Consider the following 17,173-nt stretch of genomic DNA (forward strand, 5'->3'; position numbering starts at 1 on the left):
TTTTTCCTATATTGTAATAAAATCATAATTTAACTTATTACATGGCATTAATATAATTGCAGGTGCAAACAAATAAACAACATATACTCAGGCTTAGCTCATTAGTAATCCCCACTCCTTGTATTTACCTTATATGCTTAACCTAGTTATATTTTTATTTAGATTATGTATAGAATTTATGGAATTGTTTTTTGCTTAAATTTTTAGTGACTCGATGCAATGCATCAAAGCAATGGCAAAACATCTCAAATTTTAAAACATCTTTCTAAGGAATGATGCATTGCATTAATTTGAGAGATTTCAAAGACTATAATTTTTACATACTTATGTATAAGGTTAACACATAATATCTAAAACTAGGGTAAAAGCTACAAATATTACACAATTACTTTTGAGATAGTGCACTATAGTGAAAGAATGTGAAAAACGTCCATATTTTGACCTATTTCTATGAAGGATTAATACATTGCATTGACAGTAAGTAAAAATATACAAGCCTTTATTATGTTGCACTCTTAAATTAGATGTAATGCACTAGATTTTACATACAGTGTTCATAAAGTGTGTGTTCCTTGAACATAAGTCCATCTTCCAAAATATCTGAGTATGATCATTTCATGGAGCTTTTTCTTATCCTCTTGGTGTGCATGCCCTCTTATAGCCCATCACAATATCAAAAGTGAAAATCCATGGTGATACCATCATTTTCAAACCTTTGTATATGCTACCATAAGCAAGTGCATGTATTTTAAATAAATCTTATTTCTGTGGTACCAATTACTATTAGGTGGCCAACTCTGATGGCTAAACCACAAGTGTCAGAACTCCATCTTTATGGTAGTGTTGATAATAGAAGGTAGAGACTCAGAATGACGATGTCTCTTTGTGACATATGTTACATCTATAGTATAGATTCGAAATGCTCAAATTCATATCGTGATAAAAACTACTTTAAATACTTAATTAAGAAATACATAATTTATAATTTTTCTTATGTTATGTCATTAGAAAAATTATTGTCCAAATTAACACAATCTTGAAGAACTCCATGTTAGGGAATATGGGAATTTTCCATAAGTTTGGGACACGTGGTCAAATCTTTGGATTTATCATAACTTGAACACTATAACTCCAAATTGAGCATTCTATAGCTCAATAGATTCCATTTTTCAAGCGCTTTCCAATGATAGGTCACATAATATGGTTTTGAGAAACTTATGGGCATGTTATCCGAATGCCACATTTTTAGTATTCAAAAAATGGAAATTGACCAGAGAATCCCAAACTCACTAATATTGTGTTGAAGGGTAGGCCAACATGCTTGTTGGTTACACCCCAAGAAGAGACCAACATAAGAAGATAAAAGAAGAGCAGATGGAGATCTCACGTAATCCATTGGTGATTAGAGTGTGCTCTTTCTTCTCCTTCCTCCCAATTAGAGTGTGGCTCCCCATTGAGGGAACGATGCTCCTCATCTACTTATAGCTCATCTTCACTCTCCTCATCTCCACCCTAATTAGATGGCATATGCATTCTTGTCATCATCCTCATGTGACCTCTTCCCGTGTAGTTATCAAACATAGTCTTCTTGTCAGTAGTTCACAAGTGACCATGACCACAGACAAAAGATGACCCTCCTTAGTGCTAGAAATTTGGGAATTCTCATCCATGCCATGGTGGGTGCTGAAACGTCCTTGCAAGCCTTAGTAGGTGGTGCGCAGATCGGTCGCTGTATGCTCACGTAGTGAATCCCGGAAGGTCCCCAAGAACAATGAACTCTACCTTTTTGCACAAAAAACAATGTAAAAGCATGAACGACAAGAAGCAAGAGACCAATTGGGTTCAATCTCCCCCCATGCCTTGTGTGAGCGCTTCACAAAGCATGTATTTTATGTATATTTCCATCTTCATGCTCAATAATAGCCCAATTTACAAAAATATGACAAGCTTTTAGCTTTTGAGTTTGCCTTTTACAAAAATAGAAAATAAAGCTAATGGACGGTGCCCATAGAGTCTGGCACGCCCATTCTCAATGTCCAAATAGAAATAACATATCCGTGCGCATAGGCGCATACAAAATAATAATAAATAATCGATGCCTCAATAGACATGACAAAATATAGGCGTGGCGCCTATCAAAATATAATCCATAGGTCGAATACTCGCTAGACTCCAATGCTTTCCTCCGCCACTGCTGCTATCTCTACACATCAACTGAAGCATTCACAATCGTTAGTAAAATAATACAATTAAACCGACAAAAGTGAATACCTAGCAGTCTTCAGCTATATAAATAAATCAATTGGTTAGAAATAAATCCTAACCTTAATTTATTACGAGTGCGCACTCTAAACTCATAAACGTTTATTAATTTAATATGTATTTTGCGGAATCACCCGCTATGGAATCACCCATGTACACACTAAATTAATGAAACGCCCAAAAAGGACAGGCATCCCCATCAACTTCTCGCACAAAGAATCCACTTTGTGTATGAGCCCCGGTCATCTAAGTTTACGGAATCCACTGTAAAACCTCACGGAATCCACCGTGGCATGGAATCCACCGTGAAATATGCCTCCTGGCATCATACCCCCAGGGTGGGATAGCAATTGACCTCAATTGCTATTAGCTCAATGTGGAGCTAACAGAGTGGGGAAAGCATTTAAGTCTCTAGCGTGCATCCATTGTGCTTCCTCTACACGATGGTTCTTAAATTTTACTAGATATCTAGAGTACCTTCGGCCAGTTCTAGTGGTCATATAGTCAGTGTTTATGATGGCTTTTGGTTCAAGTATTTCAGTCTCTTCCTCTAATAAAGGTGGGTTTTCATAAACAGGGTAGACAGGTAATTGGCCTCTAAATGGTCTCAATAAACTAATATGAAATGTATTGTGAATTTTCCAATGAGATGGTAATTCTAACTTGAATGCATTATCATTAATTTTATGAATGATTCTAAATGCTCCATAGAATCTGGGAGCTAGTTTGACAACTGGATGTCTATCTACACTTTGCAGTCTACGTTTTTCTATTCTCAGCCAAACATAATCATCAACTTTGAAATTCATGGCTTGTCTTTTCTTATTGGCTTGTTTGGTATATGATTGCTGGGCTTTAGCAATCATATCTTTAACCTCATAAAAAATACTATTATGCATACTAGCAATATCATCAGCACTCTGAATTCTATTAGACAAAGATGCAACAGGTGTAGATAATCTATATCCATAAATGACTTCAAACGGTGCTTTCTTTGTAGATGTGTGCGGTGTATTGTTATCTGCAAACTGTAATAAATGCAAATGAGTGTCCCATGTTTGAGGTTTAGAGATAGTATATGCACGTAAAAGATCTAGAATGGTGCTGTTTGTGGCTTCTGTTTGTCCATTAGTTTCTGGATGAAATGCAGATGAGAAATCAATCTTTGTGCCTAGATTAGCAAACAGGGTAATCCAAAAATTGTTACAAAATCTAGAATCACGATCTGAAATAATCACTTTGGGAAATCCATGGTTAGTAAAAACAGTTTTCAAGAATAACTGTGCTGCTTGTGATGCTTTTAAAGTTTTCTTACATGGAATGAAATATGCTTGCTTACTAAATCTATCTACAACAGTCCAAATCATATCATGGTTAGATTTAGTATTTGGTAAACCAGTAATGAAATCCATAGAAATTTGTTCCCAAGGTTTAGATGAAATAGACAAAGGCATTAGTAATCCATACTGTTTACCATGATGTCTCTTAACTCTTTGACAAATCAAACATTCAGAAACGAAATTAGATACATCTGCATCCATATGCGGCCAATAAAAATCTTCAGTTAACATACGTAATGTAGATATGATACCTCTATGACCTTGATATGGGGGACAATGAATTTCATTCAAAACAAAAGATCGGAATGGAATAGTAACACACAGTCTCTTTTCATAAAACATAAATCCATCATTATATGACAATGAATCAACAGGAATGAAATTATTTTGAACTAATTTATGCCAATCAGAATGAAAAGTAATATCCTGGTGATATGTATTTTTCATAGCAATCAAAGAATCAAAAGATATGACATAAATGTTATGAATTGCAGGTCTTCTACTCAATGCATCAGCAACTACATTTTCTTTTCCAGGTTGGTATTGAATGATAGGATGAAAACTTTGAATAAAGGAAGCCCATTTGATATGACGGTCAGAAATTTGGGGTTGGCTAAGTAAATGTCTAATGCTTTGCTGGTCAGTCTTTATCATGAATTCTGAACCCATTAAGTAGTGTTTCCACTGTCTTAATGCTTGTACAACTGCTAATAGTTCTTTGTCATAAGTGGAATATTTCAGCTCAAAGGGTTTCAGCTTACAACTAGAATATGCTATAGGATGGTTGTCTTGCATTAGTACGGCTCCTATTCCTGATCCGCTAGCATCAGTCACACAACTAGAAAGAATGGTCTATTAAAGTCAGGCAACTGTAGAACAGGGGCATTGGTTAATGCATGTTTAAGTAAGTCAAAGGATTTCTGCTGATTTTCAGTCCATTGATAAACAATTCCTTTCTTGAGAAGTTTGGTTAATGGTAAAGCAAGTAATGAGAAATTACGTACAAACTTCCTATAGAAACTAGCAAGACCAAGGAACGAGCGTAACTCATGCATGTTTTTAGGAACATGCCAATTCAATATTGCATCAATTTTCTTAGGATCAACTTTAATTCCTTCAGATGATACAATATGACCTAAATACTCAATTTCTATCTTAAACAATTCACTCTTTTCAGGATTTGCAAACAATTGATTTTCTTTCAATAATTGAAAAACTAATGATAAATGCTCATAATGCTCTTTCTCATTTTGACTAAACACCAAAATATCATCAAAGAAAAGAATCACACAGTACTGATATTTCAGAAAGATATGGTTCATCATTCTACTGAAAGTAGCAGGTGCATTAGTCAATCCGAATGGCATGACTAAAAATTCGTAATGGCCAAACTGTGTTCTGAATGCAGTATTAAATATGTCAGATTTATCTAGCCTCACCTGATGATATCCAGACTTAAGGTCAATTTTACTAAATATAGAAGATCCTTGCAGTTTGTCCATAAGGTCATCAACTCTAGGTATAGGATACCTATTCTTTACAGTGATCTTATTTAAAGCTTGGTAGTCAATACACATACGATAGGTATTATTCTTTTTCTTGACTAAGAGTACAGGTGCACCGAATGGAGAACTGCTAGGTCGAATTAAACCTCTATTTAGTAATTCTTCAACTTGACTCTGGATTTCTTTTTGCTCTATCTGATTGTGCCTATATGGTGCTTTGCAGGGTGGTAGTGTGCCAGGGATCAAATCAATCTTATGGTCTTCTGGACGTGAAGGAGGTAAACCTGGTGGTAGGTCTTCTGCAAAACAATCCTTAAAATATGCAAGAAATTCCTTATGCCTAGGATGCATATGATTTTCCTTTGCTTGCAATTCATTCACCCAAATGAGATATGATTTAGTACTCTTGCGTAATGCACGTTTTGCTTGAGTATGCGAAAGCAGTGGAAAAACATTAGATGCATGCATACCATATAATGTAATAGATTTTCCTTGAAAATTAATATTCATTGTGTGTGTGGAATAATCTATATCTGGGTTATGCTGGTGTCGCCAAGGCATTCCTAAAATAATGTCACTTGACTGTAATGGAACAACTAAGAAATTTCTTCTTTCAGTGTATGAACCAATTTGAATCTCTAAATCTTATACTTCTTGTATACCATTATACCTAGTGCCTAAAAATTGCAGCTTTTATGCGATAATGCGTAGGTACAGTTTGTAATTTCAATTCCTTTACCAATTTTGCTGAAATAAAATCATGAGTACTACCGTCATCATGCAAGATAGTCTTTTTCTTTCCATGCACCAAACATTTCATAGTCAATAATGAATGTGGAGTAGGCATACCTGGTAAAGTGTCGGAAGTAGTAGTAGTGTCGTCTTCATCTTTTGTGAAATCAGGCATATCCTCATGTTCATCTTCGTCCATGGCTCCAAGATAGTTGATATGAGCTGGTGGCTTCTTTGAATGACAATTTACTGCGAGATGTCCAGGCTGGTGACATTTATAGCATACTATTGGCTTGGCTTTGGTTACATTATTTGCAATGGCTGGAAGTCTGGGTACATTTGGATTTGCTTGTGGAATAGGCTTAGGATTTGGATTGACATTGGATGGTAATGCAGGTGGTTTAGCCCAATTCTTGCGGAAAGATGGTGAAGAGAAACGACCTGGATTGAACCTTCTAAAATTGGAATTGAATTGTTTAGATCCATAATTACCATTGGCTTGGAATTGCTGTGGTCGTCTGTCTCTACCGCGTAACTTATCTTCAGTGTCGTGAGCTAGTGAGATGGCGTCTTCAAGGGTAGCAGGCTTGAAAATGTTCACTTCAGCGTAGTAATGTCCAAGAAGTCCAGACATATACTTCCGCTTATGTGTCGTCTCTAGTACGTCTTCAAGCATTGAAGGATGGATTTTAGGCCCCGAAACATGCCTAAAAATAGGAGAAAAATATGGAAATGCGGGGGAAAATGCTCAACCACGAAGGCGGCAGCTCGAGCGAGCACGATTTTAAGCGTCAAGTACTTGACGGGCGCCCGTACGACACTCCGAGAATTTTCATAATTTTTCCGTGTGCCCATGCCAGTCAGTGAAGCTGCAGGCCTTTCCGGAATGTTGAGACGAGCTCACAAAAATTTTCAGAACGCAGTTCGGAGTTCGCACGCGAGAGTTGGCCCGAAACCGGCCGGGGTGCCCAAGAGGGGGCCCAAAATTGAAATTTCAAAAGGTGCAAGAGGGGGGGGGTGACCTTTGGCACCCCCCCACAAAAAAAATCGTGGATATGGAGGGGGGGCGGCGGCTGAAAACAGCCGCCGAAAAAAACGCGACCCCCCCCCCCCCCCCAATCGATTTGCTGGCTTGCAAAGAAGCCATACTAATGAACCTCTAGGCCTTATCAAGACGTTGTGCCGATCAATTCGCCGGTCTCCGCTCCCGCAATGGTGGACTGGTTGGAGAGAGAGAAAATCAGTCTTTCTCTCTCCTCCCTCTCTCTCCTCTTAGCCCCCGTTCGTGCTTGAAGGGATAGGATGGAGATGGACGGCCGGATGGATGCCGATTCTTGACGGGATGGAAGAGCAATGCAAAATCATTGTAGATTGCTGATTCCAAGCAGAATTCACGGCTGGAAATCAATCGTGGGACGTGCCAAATTTAATGAAAAAACCCGCAAGACACGGTAATAATTGTTTTTTACAAAGAAAATGGTCTTTTGATGCAAATTTGGTTGATAAAAATGTGTTCATATGGATTGAGTTTTGAGTATGTCGTGCTTTGAGTTGGTTTCTAGCTGTTCATCATTTAAAAATCTGGAAAACATGTGTGGGATAGCAGAAAATAGGAAACCGAGACACAAAAAACCATAAAAATGAAGGAAAACAAGGGTTTTGGGCATATAAATGGGGAAAACCGTCGATACACATCAACTAATCTTTCAATTTTGTTGCAAATGAACTAAGGGCCACAGCCCACAAACTGGTTTTCATTTTCAACAATTTAAAAAAATACAAGAAAATGAAGAAAATGGGGAAAAATGATTAAAAAAACCATGAAAAATAGGGAAAAAATACATTTGGGGCTACGAAAAATATAGAAAAATAGGATTTATGTTTGTTGATGTATAGCAAGGCTGGGGCATGAAGTTATGCTTCAGTTCAGCCTTGTTTTTATGTTGTAGTGTGTGTTTCCTTCCTTCCTCCACATAAAATGACAAGGAAACCCTAAAAGAAATGAATATAATGATGCACTATCAACGGGGAAGGGTAGAGTTGTGGAAAAAAAATGGTTAAATGCCGCTGAGCATGAGGAATAATTTGCTGATTTTATATGCATCGCATCTAGGACGGAATAATAATGATAAAAATTAAAACCTAGTAGCACGAAGATCACTTCGGTGCTAGGTGTTGCAACGAAGCACAAAGCGGTTAGAAAGAAAAGCATGAAAGAGATGATTTGCACTTGCACGCTGCTGGTTTTTAAAATGTTTGAGCACTAGGCATCCACCTCTTTGCATGATCATTTAGAGGAAATTAAAAGTATCAGAGTTAGCTCCTGGATATGCATAGCAATTGTTTTCAGTAGGCCTGTGACCCACCGTTGAGAGTGTGAGGTTCCTATGCTGTAGGCTAGTCGTGGGATTATAAATGGGAAGTCAAGTAAGGACAATGGTACATTCCTGGATACGTTTATTTGGTACCTTGAGTGACGTTTGTGCGAAATGTCTAAATGTTGAGCGGCGCATCGAGGGGCCAATCCCCGAGGTGTAGGAGAGTCGCAGAGGGTTGACGGCATTTAGCCATAGGAGGAACCCCATGTGTATGTGATTCGAGCCTTTTGGCCATGTGAAAGGGACTCCCTTTGAGGAGTAATATTGGGTTAGGATCAGTTGGACTACAACGTATTACAAACGCAATGTTTAGGAAGGCAGAGATTTTGATAGACGCTCCTGGCCGCGAGGCCGAGGGGTTGTCTTGCGCATAGTGACGAGGTCCGGCTAGTGCATGAGCCAGTGCCGGCCCGTTTTTAGGTCCATCAAGCATGCGTAACTGTAGGAGTGCATTCCAAAAACACTCTGTATACTGTGGAATACGCTCACGATCCCGTTGTTGAAGTAGATCCCATTGCTTGATAGCCTTCTCATGAAATTGCGGTGGAAGGAAATTCTGCATGAACTTCTTCTTGAAATCTTCCCAAGTAGCAGGACATTCTATACTCTTGCGTACTACAGTCCACCAAAGTGATGATCTGTCTACCAAATGATTAGTAACACACTTGATTTTATCTTTTTCTGGATAAGTTTTCTCATGGAAATAGTCATCAAACTGACTAATGAATGATAAAACAGTCTTTCCTTCTTGTATGCCATTGAAAGTGCGAAATTTGAAACTTCGTTTACTTATCTTTGATTCCTTGTGAATGGTTTGTACTTCAAGAGTGGCATCGATGGTACGTCGAATCAAATCTTCAGCTTGAGGTTCTTCTTTGTCGGTAGACGCTCTTTGTAATTTTGTCAATTGCACTTGCAATGCTTGCCTAGCCCTTCGTTCTTCTTCCAGTTGCATCATGATTAGATCCAACTTTTGTTCCATGGTAGGCTCAGGTAGGTCGTCTTCAGCCATAGGATCATCCATATGTGGTGTGGTCATCCTGTAAAACTCAAAAGACCTTTCTCACTCAAAATCAGGTTAGCGGGATGAGCGTAGCTCAAATTCGGGGTTACAAGGCTATGTGTTTTTGGGTATTTCTTTCTCAATCTTCAGAAAATCTGCGATATTTCCTTCTTCGTATGCTGAAAATACTTCAGCAAACCTGCGTATGGGTAGAATACCTTGCCACGAACAACTTTGCAGTTCAGAGTTTCTGCGCAAGAACAGCCCTTCTAGGAGTTTTGAGCACTATTCAGTTCTGACTCCAGTTGACTAGTTTGACTTGCAGAGTTGCAGACTTAGCCGACTTAGTGAACTTGCAGGACTTGATCACAGTCAACTTGCAGGACTTGATTTCTGGAGTGCAGGACCTGGAGTTGCTGACTTGCAGAGTGGTGATTTGTCTTGTCTGACTTGAGTAATGTAACTTAGCTTTAATGGATTAAGCTATAAGCTTAATTGTCTGATTTTTGTAGGGGGGGGCCGTTTTCTGCACGGCGCGAAATTTTCGGAAGGTCCTCTTATACCACGCGATGAGTTTGTAAAGTAATTAAGCTTCTTCTAAAGCTGAAGTCAAGCTTAAACTTTGGAGAGAGAAGAGATATGAAGTTTTCTCACAGTATATCCACGATTTTGGTGAAGGAGATGATTGCGTGGTCCTCCGCCTGTACAGCTTAGTCCTTCGCGATCCGAGAGTAGAAACAGGGGTTCTTGATTGCCAGAAGTCTGCCTGTATCGACGGTTCGCGACGAGATTGACTGTAGAGCCCGATTGTTCCAAGAGCTCCGCCTTCGCACGAGATGGGTAGCGATTGGAAGCTCTTGATCTCAGCTCCGCTCTGATACCACTGGTGCACAGATCGGTCGCTGTATGCTCACGTAGTGAATCCCAGAAGGTCCCCAAGAACAATGAACTCTACCTTTTTGCACAAAAAACAATGTAAAAGCATGAACGACAAGAAGCAAGAGACCAATTGGGTTCAATCTCCCCCCATGCCTTGTGTGAGTGCTTCACAAAGCATGTATTTTATGTATATTTCCATCTTCATGCTCAATAATAGCCCAATTTACAAAAATATGACAAGCTTTTAGCTTTTGAGTTTGCCTTTTACAAAAATAGGAAATAAAGCTAATGGACGGTGCCCATAGAGTCTGGCACGCCCATTCTCAATGTCCAAATAGAAATAACATATCCGCGCGCATAGGCGCATACAAAATAATAATAAATAATCGATGCCTCAATAGACATGACAAAATATAGGCGTGGCGCCTATCAAAATACAATCCATAGGTCGAATACTCGCTAGACTCCAATGCTTTCCTCCGCCACTGCTGCTATCTCTACACATCAACTGAAGCATTCACAATCGTTAGTAAAATAATACAATTAAACCGACAAAAGTGAATACCTAGCAGTCTTCAGCTATATAAATAAATCAATTGGTTAGAAATAAATCCTAACCTTAATTTATTACGAGTGCGCACTCTAAACTCATAAACGTTTATTAACTTAATATGTATTTTGCGGAATCACCCGCTATGGAATCACCCATGTACACACTAAATTAATGAAACACCCGAAAAGGACAGGCGTCCCCATCAACTTCTCGCACAAAGAATCCACTTTGTGTATGAGATCCGGTCATCTAAGTTTACGGAATCCATCGTAAAACCTCATGGAATCCACCATGGCACGGAATCCACCGTGAAATATGCCTCCTGGCATCAGTAGGGCCTTCTAGGTAGTAGACCAAGCTGTGCATTTTTACACTCTAGTCATCTAAGAAGCACCACCATTGGACTTTGTACTATCTACATGTTCTACTTAATTTGAGTCAGTGTAAGACACAACTCTTGTATCATGGCTACCATATAAAATGCACATATTTCTAGTGCTTTTAAGGTATCTCTTCAAGATGTCCCAATTTTTCTTGCCAAGTGTAGACATTTGATATGCCATACTCCCACTATAAATGCTACATTAGATCAAATGGCTATCATGGTATACATTAAACCACCCACTATGGATGCATACAAGATCTTGGCCATTTCAACCCTTTCATCATCTAATTGGGAAAATTTTATATGACTAACCTTCATATGAGAAGGTTAAGGGCACCCAATAGGCTTATCGGCCTACATATGGAATCGTCAAGGACTTTATGAATGCACTCCTTTTGTGATAAGTACAGAAGTTCCTTAGAGTGATTATGCATAATATGCATGCCAAGTATATGTGAGGCTTTCCCTATGTCCTTTATCTAATAGATCTTCTTGAGTTGAGTCTTCAAAGCATCTAGATCATCATGAGTGGTTCTAGTAATCAAGACATCATCAACATATAGTACCAAAAAGATAAGCCTACTATCACCTGCCTTTTTCATGTAAAGAAATGGATCCATATCACTATGAAAGTAACCCTTTGAATGCATAAAGACATTAAACTTATGATACCATTCCCTAGGTTCCTTCTTAAGTCCATACAAACTCTTCCTCAACTTGCATATTAGGTATTCCCTATCATTTTTCTCAAAGACCTTAAGTTGTTGTATATGAATGTCTTCATGCAAGTCTCCATGTAGAAAAGCTATTTTTACATCCATCTGGTACAAGTCTTGATGCAGGCAATTAGGTTAAAGTTTAATGAAATTCAACCAACTCTACAAGACCTCAAATTCCTATCATACTTAGACCCTATAGAAAGATATGTTAACATCGCAGATATATCAAACAAGGCATATTAACAAGAACATATTGAATAAAGGACCATGGATAATATTGTCAGTAAATGGGGGACTACTCATATGTTCCAATAAATCTGTTTACACAGTCCACACAAGGCATCATGGTATCTCTCAAAGACAACATCAAGAAATGGAAAGACTCAAAAGTTGTAACATGTCCACTTGTTATCTTCAGGACAGGTCTTAGCAGTCCATTGGAAAGGATGTCTAGAAAGCTCCGCCTGGCACTCCCATGGAATGTTACGGGGTTTGCGATCTAGGAATTTCCACGTTTTCCACATAGCGCAAGTATTCCGGCCGTTCCCACTTAGGACCGACCTGAATTAGGGTTTTCCCTATTCGTCATTTCCTAACGGCAACTAGCGAACTACTTTACGCAGAAACGCCACATCCGAAGTAGATTCACGCTGCACTTAGTTCAAGGAGAATGGGAAACGAGAGGGATGCAAAGCTCAACCTCTCTGCCCCCATAAGGCATAGTCCCATTCCGTTCCCCTAAAACAGCGTAAATCGCGAACAACTTATAACTCTAGGTCAACACTCTTGTTGTTCGTGTTCCTTGAACGATCTTACTATTGTCCATGTTGATTGAGAAAAGTTCTCGGCCAACCGAGACCACCCATCCGTAGGATGGACCTATGGCCACATTCACCGCACTTTCCTCAAGTTGTTTTAGTTATTTAATTACCTAACACATTTAGTTGGACATGTATCAATGAGCTTCCTTAATTAATCTTCTAGGCACTAGTTCCTTCACGTAATCATATCACTGGACATAGAAAAGCAATGTCAAACAAGTTTCTTGTTAATAGGTTATCATATTTATCTTTGAAATACATAAAGTCCAGCCCGTAGGCTTATCCACAATCCGCCCGAAGGCTATCCAGCAATCCACAGGGTTTACTAATCCAAGATTCCGCCCGTAGACTAGTATGCGGGCCTCGAGATCCAATCCCGAGTCACGTTAGCCTCTTGTGGAGGGCCCGGAAGGAGGGATTTACGGCCAGAGCCCCCCTGTCACCCAACGTCCTCCTGCTCCAAGTAGCGCCCAACGGAGAGACCTCTCGTGGCGGGTTCAGTCCACTTTCCCGGCATGGTTAACAACCACAAACATTTCCATTGGTCGTTTATTGTTGGCCAACTGCTAAGGAATGAATCCTTCTTTTCGAATACATCCAGCACTCGATCCGGGATGACTTGCAACTTGGCAAGATCCCCTATATCTTGGGTTAGGGCAGTACCCTATTAACCCAACTTGGTCAATACCTTAAGTTCATATGTTATTCCAATTTATTGGCTTATCCTTTGCTCCAAGCAATTATCTTTACCCCAGAAAGATACTATATTAGGACGATTATTCATCCTCTTGCAAGATAACTTGCATAAGAATCTGCCAACCTCATTCCGAGAATTGGCCATTCCCTTGTGATCCAATCACAAGATCATACGACTCTGCACTTGTTGCACAAGTATCGCATCGAACTATAGGACTATTCTACCCATCAAATGGAGTCACGAAACAATTTAATCCTGATTACATAATGCTGACATTGTCAGTCCTAGGGTTCCAAGTTCCATGTTTTTAGCGAAAGATTCTTAGGGACAAACCCTAGATCACTTCTCAAGTATGTTCCGCTGTCCCTACATTCGGTGAATGTGGGCAAGTATTTAGGGTATAGGAGTTTCAGTTTTAGCAATACGTGCGACTAGGTCACGTATTAAATCCTAGTGAGTTCTTTGGAATTGAATTAACTCTTTCTAAAACGAGTACTCCGCGGGTTTAGGTGTTTAGGTTTATGCCAATTTGTTTAATTCTTGAAGATAATTACACTATCATTTCCATAAACACATGACTCATTTTCTACGCGTAAATTGATTTTCAACCCTAACTTATCGATTTAAGATCAAGCATAGGTTAGGTTATAACCTAATTCCAATTAATCATCCTATAACTTGCGAACAAGAACATGCAGCTTTTTCTAATACTTATGCAGTTGAAAAACGATATTTATACCAATTGACTAGAGTTATTCAATTTTAAGAATCATTTCCTACCTTGCACTTTTCTATGGATTCTTAGCATTTTCCATAATGATTTATTGCAAAAAAGATATGTCCTAATAATGCGACATGCACTTTATACTTCCATGCCTAAACGGAGTGCACTATCTTAATTCAGTTTTGTAAATATGGACATCAATCTAAGTTCAGTTCATTGAAATGCACAAAACTACTTGCTAGAAATGCATATCAATTTTCTGCTCACTTTATTTTTGTTTGTTTTATTGAAAATACTAATGACTGAATTCCTCCGTCGTGAGCTAATTTTTCTAAATTAACTAAAGCATTTAAGAAAAAAAAATGCATCCTATCTCCAAAAATCATCTTCGCCCAATTGAATTATAATGATGTAAAATAAAAATTAGGAAGAAGAACCTGGATTTGTGGTGAGATGTCCATGTGGATGCTAGGAGATGACCCTCCTGTGGTTGTGCCTTGGGCTTTCTTAGGAGCCATCGCGAATGCAGCCTTTCCATCTTGGATGCGGCTTTGAGAACTTCCTTTTGAAATTCCACCGTCCTTTATGAGTTTCTTTTCCTTCCCTTCGTAGAAGCTCTTTGAAGGGATAGTTGTGTGGAGGAGGGAGAAACCACGAAAAGGGTTTAAAACCTGGAAAGGGGGTATTTCAAAACCCTCCGCGAGTAAGGCTCATTAAAGCCACGGGAAAGGGCTTAATGGCCTTTTTAAAGACTCACAAGGAAGGGGAATAAAAGGTGTGGAAGACCCCTTTGGATATAGGGGATTGCGTATGGGGGAAAAAGAAGGGTTTTTTTAAAAAAACACATGAAGACCCTTCAAGTCAAATGTCGGGGGGAAAAAGGGGCTTGTGGAGTCCTTATGACGGAATTTGGGGGGGGGAAAGGAAATGGTATGAAAGGGCTAAAAAGGGAATTTTTGCACGGGGGAAAAAGGGCCTAAGGGGGCCCTTAGGGGGGATTTAAGATACAGGAAAAAAAGGGGTTATAAGCCCTTGGGAAGACTTTGGTGGTGGGGGGGGGGGGGGGGAAATAAAAGCTTTAATAAACCATATGAGGGGGGGGGGGCTTCTTAGGAAGCTTTTAGAAGCTTTCTAAGAAGCTTCTGAGCTTCTAAAGGAGGACATGACTCCACGTACTGACTGCGGTAGCGTGTAGGTGGACTGAACGGCGGCATCACGACTGCACACTGTCCCATCCAATTCTGTCAATTCATATGTTGCATTATCAAAAACATGTCTGACTATGTACGGCCCAAACCATCTTTTCACCATCTTTCGAAGTGCAATATGCTAATTTTCAAGGCAACTATCAAAGACCAATACCCAATCTCCCTCTTCTATTGCTCTAGGCTGTAAGCGATGTCTGCTGTCAAACGTGTCCTTATTTCTTAGTCTAGCAACCTTCAACCTATCAATAGCTAGCTGAATATCCTCTGGTCTTCTCTCCAACTGTCAAATCCGAAGAGCTAAGAGCTCCTCTCTCGTCAAATCCTCCTGCCAAGGTAAAACTAACCAAGTCAAAGCACAAGTCTCAGTCGGCATAACAGGTTTCTGACCATACATCAACTCTGCAGGCATATATCCTGTGGTAACACTGTGAGTCGTACGATCAGCCCACAAAGCAAATGGTAGAAGTCTCCGCCATTCTCCAATCCGTCCTCTGCATGCTTTGGCTAATGCTTTCACTATCGGCGGATGCCCTCTTTCACTCTTCCCATTTCCCTCTGGATTATATGCTGTAGTTAGAGCCAACTTGATTCCTAGCTGAGAGAAAAACTCCCTAGCTTCATCTGCATCCAATTCACCGCGATCCGCAGTGATCTTACCCACACAACCATACCTGCAGAAAATTTCTTCCAATAAGAACTTACACACTGCACTAGTGGTCTTCGTTCTCAAAGATCTGCCCTCAACATGATTGGTAAGATCCTCTCTAGCCAAAACAATATACCTCATCTGCCATAGACCCATAGGCATAGTAACCAAATCAGCTACCCACTTATAATGAATGCATAACGGATAGGTCGGATGAAGCTCATCTCGATGACGCACTACTGAATACATCTGGCAGTCTCTGCAAGTCTCAACAAAGTGAGAAACATCTCTATATATGCCTTTCCACCAATATTTTTCCTTGATTTTCTCATAAGTAGCCCACACTCCTCTATGACCAGCCCAATAGGAGTTCTCATGGTGGTTATGTCCCTGCTTTCCAAAGCCAGCTGAAACTGATCATATCCTGAATAGAAATCACCTAAAGAATAGATGGCACGTCCAGCAAATGCTTCTGCAAACTCATCCACAACTGGACCTATACCAACATTCCTGATAGTAACTCTGTTCACTGGCTGCATGTCCTGAATAAATCAGAGAGTACCATTCTTCTTTGGAACTGTAAACCACCTGTTTGAGTATGGTGCAGATGAAGGCTCAAGAATTCTGATCCTGATTTTCTCATTCAATAAATCAATCAGCTTTGGCAGGTGTGCTTTAGGCACTGGAATAGGTCGGAGATTCCATGGAATATGAGGAATAGTAAAAATGACCATAGGAGCAACAATATCAGGATTCACTCATCCAATCTCATGCGGGAAAAAAGCAAATCCCCTTCCATGTCGCTCAAGCATCTCCTGAAAGCATTGCTTCTCTATGGGTAACAAAAATTCACCATTTCCAATTTTCAATTCAGCAAGAGTCTCTGCTGAAATTTTATGACCAATATGCTCCGAATTCCTCAAAATTGGCTATTTAGCAGCCCTCTCTATTTGCTGATCACTGTCAGGTGGAAGCGGTACAGCTACCGGCTTCACCTTCTTATCCAAAGTTTTGTATTTCGTGTCAACCCTGGCTTCATTATGCTCTTCTGCATTGCTCAAATCTTGCTGTAAATCAGTAATTCTGCACTCCAATGGCTGAATATCCTCAGCCCTCTGCTCTATGGACTGCATAGAAACAACCCTAAACTCTGGATGTTGAAATATTTCAGCAGTAAACTCTGTTGGCTGAAAGTTTTTAGCCCTCTGTGTCTCTGAAAGCTGATCATAACTAGCTGGAAACTCTATTTGCTGAATTTCTTCAGCACTCAACACTTTTTGCTGAGCCACCTCAGCCTCTGACTCAATATGTGACACAAAAT

This window comes from Lygodium microphyllum, chromosome 2 (assembly GCF_053477565.2).
Source record: "Lygodium microphyllum isolate KBCC chromosome 2, Lygodium_microphyllum_v1.1.10, whole genome shotgun sequence".
NCBI lineage: Eukaryota > Viridiplantae > Streptophyta > Polypodiopsida > Schizaeales > Lygodiaceae > Lygodium > Lygodium microphyllum.